The sequence below is a fragment of the Sander vitreus genome, chromosome 11 (genome assembly GCF_031162955.1).
Source record: "Sander vitreus isolate 19-12246 chromosome 11, sanVit1, whole genome shotgun sequence".
NCBI lineage: Eukaryota > Metazoa > Chordata > Actinopteri > Perciformes > Percidae > Sander > Sander vitreus.
The window spans coordinates 29,343,023-29,354,012 of NC_135865.1; the positions used below are offsets into that span (position 1 = coordinate 29,343,023).

Below are 10,990 nucleotides of genomic sequence, written 5' to 3' on the forward strand. Positions count from 1 at the left end.
ACATAAATTGGATCAAACCAGGGCTAAAAAACAGAATAAGACTGGACTGAACCAGGGCTAAAACGCCACCAAATATTGGACCAAACCAGGGCTAAAGCCCTAGTTGATATTGGACTGAACCAGGGCTAAAACACCACTAAAGTATCAGAGAACATTAGGCCAAACCAGTGCTTAAGCACCTGTGAATATGGAACCAAACAAGGCCTAAAATACAACCAAATATTGGACCAAACTAGGGCTGAACACTAGATAATCAAGGACCAAATCAAGGCTACACCACTTCCAAATATTGAACCAACCAGAAGACCTTAAATACCAGAGATTATTAGGCCAAACCAGGGCTAAAACGCCAGCATATACTGGACCAAACCAGGGCTAAAGCACCAGCATATACTGGACCAAACCAGGGCTAAAGCACCAGCATATACTGGACCAAACCAGGGCTAAAGCACTAGCATATACTGGACCAAACCAGGGCTAAAACACCAGCATATACTGGACTAAACCAGGGTTAAAGCACCAGTGAATAGTAGCCCAAACGAGGGCTAAAATACCAGCATTTACTGGACCAAACCAGGGCTAAAACACCAGCATTTACTGGACCAAACCAGGGCTAAAGCACTAGCATATACTGGACCAAACCAGGGCTAAAACACCAGCATATACTGGACCAAACCAGGGCCAAAGCAGGGCTAAACATCATCATATACTGGACCAAACCAGGGCTAAAACACCAGCATATACTGGACCAAACCAGGGCTAAAGCACCAGCATATACTGGACCAAACCAGGGCTAAAACACCAGCATATACTGGACCAAACCAGGGCTAAAACACTAGCATATAATGGACCAAACCAGGGCTAAAACACCAGCATATACTGGACCAAACCAGGGCTAAAACACCAGCATATACTGGACCAAACCAGGGCTAAAACACCAGCATATACTGGACCAAACCAGGGCTAAAACACTAGCACATACTGGATCAAACCAGGGCTAAAACACCAGTATATACTTGACCAAACCAGTGCCAAAGCAGGGCTAAAACACTATCATATACTGGACCAAACCAGGGCTAAAACACAAGAGTGTTCAAATAAGCGCAGAAAATGCTGACTAATAGGTCTGACTTCTTTTGGAGGGCTGAAACGAGCCGAGTGTGAAAACGTCCTTAGAGTGCTGCAGCTTTCTAATGGTTTGTCATGGTTGTGTGTTTCCAGTTGAACCAGCAGGCGACACTGTTGCTCCTCTGGTCAGTTGTTCCTCTGGGAAAGAGTTCAACAGGAAACAGGAAGTACCTGAACACTGATTAACAGATGATTCAGTATGCAGACTGGTGCAGAACAAAGTTTCAACACAACATTGAGAACATTCAGATGTGTATCACACTGTTGTTATGGTGAAAGAAAACCTCAGCTTATAACCAGTGTTGGTTATACATTAGTTTCTGTCGTTTGAGAGTTACTTTAAATGTGTTTCGCAAAGAGTTCAAACCAGCAGCAGGCAGATCTTAAAACCATTACACACTGGTTTCACATTTCTAATGTGAAAAATGTGTGTGCATAAATTTAGCGCAGGAACAAAGTCCAAGACTAAACTTTTCTCTTATTTGTGTTCCATTTTCATTTTCTCTTCGTTTTCAGAAATGGTCCAGACTCTTCAGAGTTTAACTGACTGTGTTTAAAGATGGATTTTATAATGTAAGTGATATATTTCTGAGTGAAAAGACTGCTGTTCTTGTCCTTTGTTCCTGTCTTGTCTCTGTTTTTTATCTGATTATGGTGACGTCAGTCTGGGGTAATTCACTCAATAAGATTTGGACCAGATGAGTTGGAAAAACGATCAAAAAATCATGCAACTGCCTCAGTCTTATAACCTCAGTAAACCAACACAGATTTCGTTGAGCATACATTTATTTCAGGCAGTGAAGTCAGACACACAAAACAGAAAAATGTTTGTCTTGGAACATGCAAGAAATAATACAAACACATTTAATGGCCTGCCTGCTTTTTGTAAGCATATCTTGCCCTTAATTTTGGGCTTTGCCAAAAGATGTAGTTTCATAACATTGCATAATGCAGGTATTTGGTCATAAACCAAAGTATGGGACAAGTTAAAATGATAATGGCGCTAGATGAAAAGTCTGATTTGTATAGGGACAAGTATGTAGCGTTCACCTATTCCACATACCATAGCATTTATAGCCTAAGCCAATTTGCAATGTCCGTCCCTAGATGGGCCTTTAAAATACATAAAACTCAACAACAAATGCATAAAACACAAAACAGACTTGACAATAGATACATACATTAAAATGCAAACCTTAGAACTCAACATGAAAATACAGACAAAACCATACAATAAAGCACCATAAAACAAGAAGTGCCAGATTATTCACGACAACATGACTGCTGCCTCTTCAAATCAGTTTCATGGTCACCACAGTTATTATAAATCCTGAGGGGAACATGAATGATGCAAACACATGAACCACATTTCAGAGAACATTAGGCCAAACCAGGGCTAAAACACTACCAAATACTGGACCAAACCAGGGCTAAAATACCAGATAACGTTCGGCCAAACCAGGGCTAAAACGCCAATGAGTACTAGACCAATCCAGGGCTAAAACATCAGAGAATATCACCCCAAAAAGGGCTAAAACACCAGCAGATATGGGACCAAACGCGGGCTAAAATAGCACCAAATATTGGACCAAACAAGGGCTAAAACACCAGCATATATGGGACCAAACCCGGGCTAAAACACTTGATAATCGAGGACTGAACCAGCGCTAAAACACCAAAAAGATAGAAGAGGTTTAAACACCACCAAATATTGGAGTAATCCATCCAACAGTGGTGGACCTACCACATTGACATCCTTTGAATGAACTACATAGTCATTGATCTCTAATTTTTATAAGAACTAAACAATATCATCAGCAAAGTGATCAATCTTTGTTGTTTTCGGTTTTTCTGTCTGTCGGCAGGATTATAAAACATCTACTGGCTCAATTCTCATGAAACCTGGGGTAAAGTATGAGCCAAGGAAAAACCCATTAAAGTTTGGATTACGGGGTTGATACACAAATTATTTTTTCACTTTGGTTAACAGTTAGAATAGGGCATGGCCTTGGCGGAGGTCTGCGCTCTTCTCTGTTTTTAGTATAAAATTCAGCCAACGGACAAATGTAGTGGAGTTAGAAGTAGAAAGTCTCACAAAGTGGAAATACCACAACTTAAAAATGTTTTCTCATACTGTAATTATCTAAATGACCTCAGGTACTTTCCACTTCTGAGTATTATTGGAGCAGGGCATTTCTGTATATCTCTCCGTCTCACTCTCCTTCTTCTCACCCTTTTCTGTGTTTTGTGGGCAGAAGGAGGTCAGCATTGACGCAGCACTGCTCCATAAACCACTGGAACCACGCGCTCTATTGTTTCATGATGTGAAATGGAGCAGCAAGTTGGACAAACACTCGCTGAGGTATTGTGGTAACCAACCTGGTATTACTGTGTGTGTGTGTGTGTTTGGACGATGACGTCAGATTGGAATCACTTTGTGTGTTGGATTGTTGAAGCGTTGGCTGTGCGTGTTTGAGTTGGACAGCAGCAGGGCTTCCCGCAACGCTGTTCTCTGATTAACAGATTTAAAGTTTAACACGGCTGATCAACAACAAGTTTTTGCTTGTCAAACTTGATGTACGTCTTTCTCTGCGTTCTTTCTGATGCTTTCAAAGAAATAAAATACAGCAAGCCCCTAACTCTTAACAACTAAGTGACCAGAGAATATTAGACCAAAGCACGGCTTAAACACCACCACATTTTAGGCTAAACCAAGGTTAAAATTCTAGATAACCCTGGACTGAAACAGGGATAAAACCCCAAAGGGATAGAAAACCAAACCAGGGCTAAAGCATCACCAAATATCGGCCCAATCCAGGGCTAAAATACTAAATGATACTGGAGTGAACCAGGGCTAAAACACCAATGAGTACTAGACCAATCCAGGGCCACACCAGAAAATATGGAACCAAACAGAGTCTAAAACACCAGCATTTACAAGACCAAACCAGGGCTAAAATACCAGAGAACATTTGGCCAAACCAGGGCTAAAGCACCAGAGAATATGGAACCAAACAATGCCTACAATACAACCAAGTATTGGACCAAACCAGGGCTAAAACCTGACCAAATATTGGACCAAACCAGGGCTAAAACCCGACCAAATATAGGACCAAATCAGAGCTAAACACGATCAAATATTAGACCAAACCAGGGCTAAAACACGACCAAATATAGGACCGAATCAGAGCTAAACACGACCAAATATAGGACCAAACCAGGGCTAAAAACACGACCAAATATTGGACCAAACCAGGGCTAAAACACGACCAAATATAGGACCAAACCAGGGCTAAAAACCCGACCAAATATTGGACCAAACCAGGGCTAAAACACGACCAAATATAGGACCGAATCAGAGCTAAACACGATCAAATATTAGACCAAACCAGGGCTAAAACCCGACCAAATATTGGACCAAACCAGGGCTAAAACACGACCTAATATAGGACCAAACCAGGGCTAAAACCCGACCAAGTATTGGACCAAACCAGGGCTAAAACCTGACCAAATATTGGACCAAACCAGGGCTAAAACCCGACCAAATATAGGACCAAAACTGGGTCTACAAAGCCAATATTGAATTAACTCTCAACCAGTGAACGGAAAGTGGTCTGCAGTGCGATGAACATGCTTCTTTATTTCTTTTTTTTGGTTAATGTGTTAGCCTTAAGGATGTGATGAGTTGATGTAGTATATCGAGGCCTCTGGCTGTTTGTTTTCATGGACTTTCTGCCCTCTAGTGTTGAAAAATCACTTCACGCAGCTTTAAGTGCTTTCAACGAGGTCAGTCAGTATGAAAAATAGTGTGTGACTGTTTGCTGTGTCAGCACCTCGGGAACATGAATAGAGCCACTCAGCCTCGGCGAACAGACTACACCTTATACCGACACCAGGTGTGTTTTCAGTCAGCTGAAGTCAACATGGTGGAAAGGAGGAGAGGAGAGAGGAGAGGAAGAGAGCGGAGGAGGATAAGGAGGTGTAGTAGCAGTAAATCCAGGAAAACATTTTCTCTCTTCTCTCTCATGGAAACGGCAGCTGAGAAAACACTGCTGGAAATTAGTAGGCAGGAACTACTGGAAGCTCGCCTACACACACACACACACACACACACACACACACACACACACACACACACACACACACACACACACACACACACACACACTGGCTGTGTTTCATGCTGCTGCTCTGTTTTGTTAAACAAACTTTACTCCCATCAGGGAGAAACGCTGAAGGTCTTAAGGTTCAATTCCTCTCCTCTTCTAGTTTGATACTCTATCTGTAGAACGAAGATTTATTTCAGCCTAATTTTAAAACTAAACAGAGTCATCATTGCAGTGTGTCTCACAGAAAAAGTTGAACCACCAAGTCGGTTGCACAAGCTCCTCATAAGTTCAAACTTAGCCTAGTTCTGGCTAAGTTTGAACTTATGATTTACGCGTCACTAAATTGAAATGGGGAAAATTTCACAGCGCTGTGGAGTAAGGTCTGGCTACACCACAGATGCATTCTGGGATAGGAGAAAAAATGCCCTGGGTTGTTTGTATTTCTTTAAACCAATCCCAATGGTCTTGGGCGGCGCTAAGCTCCAGACGCAGGGACGGTGGCTCTGCTCACCCCGCAAAAGAAAACTCCACGTACAATATTACATGACGTTAACTGTTGACACAATACAGTAACGTGAGCTATTTAAATGAGCTGATACATGGTTAAACCTCATAGCAATCTCACCAATCGGTCCCAAAATGTCCCAGTTAGAGAGGAAACGCCCTAAACATATTCTTTGTCAATCTTTACAATCATTCCCCAAAAGAACCAAGCAGGCCTGACGTATTGCACCATCCAAATGTCCTTAAAAACGTGACATTTTCAGCGTGAAGCTTGCTAGCTTGAAGTTTGTTGTTTCCCGAAGCGAACATAGTTTGAGAATGGCAACACACAGAGAGTGTGAGCCATACGCCAGATGTCAAGGCTTTATCCTGGAAATGTACTTGAGCCGTTGATCCAGACTAGCCTGTCCCTGTCTTCAGTCCATTTGCTGCCTAACTGTTTATAAGGCTAAAACTTTAACAGCCACTTTGGCAAAAAGAGTTATCGCATCATGATTGTTTATGTGGCTTTTGCGGTCTTTAAGTATGTTGTTAACCAGGCAGTAACACACTATCACAGCTGACCTGACAGCAGAGGTTTCAGAAAAAAAAAGCTACTGATTTGTTCACTGTCAATGGTGATTCAGTTCAGTTTGAAGATTCAGTGGGTAGGATCAGTTTGGACGTTGCAAATTGTCCCTTAAGAGATTTTTTTTTTTTTTTCTGGTACACTGTCTTACAAAGTAGTTTTAATTTGTTTTATTTGACATATGCTGCAGTTTTCATGGCTGCAGTTTGGTGGTAAAGGAAGTTAAATACAGTTGAGTGTAAGTGTGTGAGTCACTATGTGTCAGCGCTGGGACTGACTGGCAACCTGTCCAGGTGTATCCTGCCTCTTGCAAAATGTTAGCTGGGACTGGCTCCAGGTATAGCTGGTGGATGGGTGGATGGATGGATGGATGGATACATGCATGGATGGATGGGTGGATGGATGGATGGATGCATGGATGGATGCATGCATGCACGGATGGATGGATGGATGGATGGGTGGATGGATGAATGGATGGATGGATGGGTGGATGGATGAAGAGAAGGATGGATGGATGGATGGGTGGATGGATGCATGGATGGATGGATGGATGGGTGGATGGATGAATGGATGGATGGATGGATGGGTGGATGGATGCATGGATGGATGGATGCATGGATGGATGGATGGATGGATGGATGGATGGATGGGTGGATGGATGAATGGATGGATGGATGGATGGATGCATGGATGGATGCATGCATGGATGGATGGATGGATGGATGGATGGGTGGATGGATGATGGATGGATGGATGGGTGGATGGATGAAGAGAAGGATGGATGCATGGATGGATGGATGGATGCATGGATGGGTGGATGGATGAATGGATGGATGGATGGATGGGTGGATGGATGCATGGATGCAGTTTTCATGGCTGCAGTTTGGTTGTAAAGGAAGTTAAACACAGATGGTAGTGACATTAGCCCTCATTTATGAAATGTACGTACAACCTAAAACAGGCGTAGGACGGGCGTACGCCGATTCCTACGCAAAGCAAGGCATTTATCAATTTGAACGTGAGCGTAGGCTGTGATAAAATCTCTCGTCTGGTCTGAACTCGTGTACTCAAGTTTTCGAGTCAGTGTGGACTTGCGGTGCAGCATATAATCAGTTGAGAAGGAGAAGGAGAAGTCATCAGTTGATCACTTATCAGCAATGGCAGATCTGGCTCTTTTAGAGGACCTCTATGTGCCGGTACAACAGTGCACATGTACGTGCATGGGCCACGGTGGCGCGCTCCATCGTATTGATTAAGGGGCTGATGGCTCATGGTCTTGCATCAGCGGGGGGGACCCTACTATACACGGCAGACAAAGTCTGCAACATTGTTTTAGCCTGTGGGGTTCTGCACAACATTGCGTAGGAAACCAGGGTGCCATAAATGTAGAGATGGAGCCAGATGACCCGATGCCCAGAGAGCAGAGTCCAGCACAGCCCTAAGTGGGGCTATCAAGGAGACAGGATATAATATACAGGAAACATGACGATGCAAAAAAGCCTGTTTATTACTATTAGGACTATAGCATACATATGTCAAGGATGTATACATTAAATAAACTTCAGCTGGAGTCCGATTTACCCCGGCAACACTGTTGACTGCATCAGTGATCTCTTTCCATTCAGCCTTCTTTCTACAGCCTTTAATACCAGTCTTCAGGCTGCCAAATAGTACACACGTTAGTGCAAATGAACCTGAGATATCAGGGCTTCAATCTCCACCTCTGAAAAGTGCCGCTTCTCAGCCGGATTACGTCTCGCCATGTCATAAATTGTAGGGGCGAGGCCTCAAAACCCAGAATATATTGGGGCGTGATATTTAAATTACGATCGTTTCTTACGCTCTGATTGGAGCACACTGTCAATTCTTTCAGGAAGACGTCTAAAATGTCTCTCTGTTAGAAGTGTTCACTTTTATTTTAACCAATCAGAAGTGGCCATGAATTTCACGAGCCAATCACAGCATGAAATCCCTGTTTTAAACCTGTCTCTCTCTCTCTGCTGCTCAGTTGTCAATTCAGGCTAAGAGCACAACCCTCCTCCTCCCCTTGCTCCTCCGGTCTTCATCACGCACGGCTCCTGGGTCCTCCTCCGCCGGCAGGCCACTGCCGTCAGCTCCTCGGTTTGGTCTTTGGGCTCCTCACACCACCATCAGTGTCTAGACTCCATCGGGGGATTATCTTTCGGCTTTCTACCCCTTTAAAAAATACGATGGAGTCTAATCTCCAAAGACTGTACATTTTGTATTATGCATATGTACAATAAACCTGTGCATATCGTCGTAAGATGATTTCTGCGCTGGTTTCTACGTTAGGTTGATAAACGAGGGCCAGTGAGACTTCCAGACACAAACACCAACACACTTTAATGTTGTCTAAATTCAGTTTTATTAGTTCAAACTGCTGTTAAGAGTCCAGAGTTCAAAATATCGGCGTGTTAGTATAGTTTACTGATAAAAGTAGTGTACTATTGAGTGTTAGTGTGTTTACATGAACAGTTACCGTGTGATAATGAGAGCAGAGGCTGTGTTCAGACAGCAGTAAGTCACAATGAAACGAGAGAAAAAAAGAACTTGCTATAAGGCCTTTCTCATAGAGGACATTTTGACATCTCACAGTAGTAATTATTTAAATTAATGATGGTTGAATTCCCATTTTGCTGCTTCAGTCTCTGTCATGACTTACTGGGACACTGGGTCATTAATGTATATGTAGACCTGTGTTTTTCATACTATATGTCAACATGTCTGCTGCATAGAAAGGCCTTTGAACTAACCTTGTATCTAATATGAATGTCTATTGTAGTTTCTTCCTGACAGTCTGCTGGACAAGAACAATAGAAATTGCACGTATTACTTTCCAAGAAGTCAACACGTCTGCTGCATAAAAAGGCCTTTCAAATATTTGTATGATTGTCTATCCTGTTTTCTTTCTAACAGAGTCTGATGGACAAGAACAATAAAAATTGTATTTTAAAAGTAAGGTTGCACAAAGGCGGGTCGGCACGAGGGATTTCATTGCGTTCATTCCCCTTGCTCGATGCTTGCCAACAATGCTTGATACACTTTCAAACGTTTTCCAAAGGAAAAAAGAAAATTCCTGCACACACTTTTCACATCTGGTTTATTGGTTGTTGACGTCTTGCTATTACAAGGACCTTCATCAACCTTTGTCTCCATGCGTACGTGTCTTGGGAAAGGTCCTAAATAAACCAGATGCGGTGCATGGTGTGTGCGGGAATTTTCCTTTTTTCTTTGGAAATGAATCTTCGGGGCGGTTCCCTGCACCACAAAGGAGACAAAGCAAGTGGTTTGCGTGCCGATTACTACTCCATTTTTTTTACACTTTCAAACATTAACAGTCTGCCATTGTTTATTGGTTTATGTAAATCGAGATAAATAAGTGAGTTTGATTGAATAAGTTAATGAATAGTAGTTTGTTAAAGGTCAGTTAATTCATGTTTACGTCAGTATGATATTTTGTAGAAGGCAACACTATAAGCTTTCAGTTAGAATAGGGATGTATGTTTAAAGCGCCCATATGATGCTCATTTTCAGGTTCATAATTGTATTTTGAGGTTGTACCAGAATAGGTTTACATGGTTTAATTTTTTTTTTTTTTTAAACATATTTTTGTTGTACTGCACATTGCTGCAGCTCCTCTTTTCACCCTGTGTTCAGGTCTCTGTTTTAGCTACAGAGTGAGACCTCTCACTGCTGGAACATCTTTGTTGGCAGTCGCACATGCTCAGTAGCTAGGTAAGGACTACATGGTCAGTAGCTAGGTAAGGGCTACATGCTCAGTAGCTAGGTAAGGACTACATGCTCAGTAGCTAGGTAAGGACTACACGCTCAGTAGCTAGGTAAGGACTACATGCTCAGTAGCTAGGTAAGGACTACACGCTCAGTAGCTAGGTAAGGACTACATGCTCAGTAGCTAGGTAAGGACTACATGCTCAGTAGCTAGGTAAGGACTACATGCTCAGTAGCTAGGTAAGGACTACACGCTCAGTAGCTAGGTAAGGACTACATGCTCAGTAGCTAGGTAAGGACTACATCATCTAGCTAGCTGTTTCTCCAACTTCAGTAGTACAAGGCAGGATTAGCTGGGAGACTTCTTCTAAACGAGGGCGCACTTCCATCTTTGCGTGTGATACCTGCAGAACAGGGACATGGAAGTAGTTCTTTTGTAGATTATGGTGAACTAGTGTGTGTTGTAGCAGTGTTTTGCCATTGAGAACGAGCTAGCATGCTAACGGTTAGCCCCCTAGCCCCCTCGTCTCGGCTAGTGACGTAGAAAGCCGTGCAGATGTTGACCAGCTGACCCGGAGACTGAAGGCAGGACACATTCAGAAACCGGATCTCACTCAGAACAGCATGGATGGGTTATTTTCAAAGTGTGTATGCGTGTGGAAGCACCAGAGACACAGAAAAGGTGATTCTTTTTCATAATATGGGCACTTTAAGAGAAATAGGACTCTGCTGCTCATTGAGGTGAATTTTGCATTTTGAGCGACCGAGCCACGCGTTTTTCTTACAGTAGTTACAGCTCGCTGATTAGGAGAACTTAACCCTTGTGTTGTCTTCCCGTCAACCATGAACCTTGTGGTCCTTCCGGGTAAAAATTTGCGTTTTTTTTGTCGCTTTTTACGTTGCTTTTGACACTTTTTTCAACCCTTTAAAG

At 42.7% G+C, this 10,990-nt stretch overlaps 1 long non-coding RNA gene across 1 annotated transcript; it reads left to right on the forward strand.

Moving 5' to 3' along the window:
* Nucleotides 1–3,327: 3,327 nt before the first annotated feature.
* LOC144525669 (uncharacterized) lies at nucleotides 3,328–10,003 on the forward strand. The gene is made up of 2 exons (XR_013502697.1): nucleotides 3,328–3,490; nucleotides 8,318–10,003. It is a non-coding gene; the product is annotated as an uncharacterized LOC144525669 (long non-coding RNA).
* The last annotated feature ends 987 nt before the right edge of the window (nucleotides 10,004–10,990 follow it).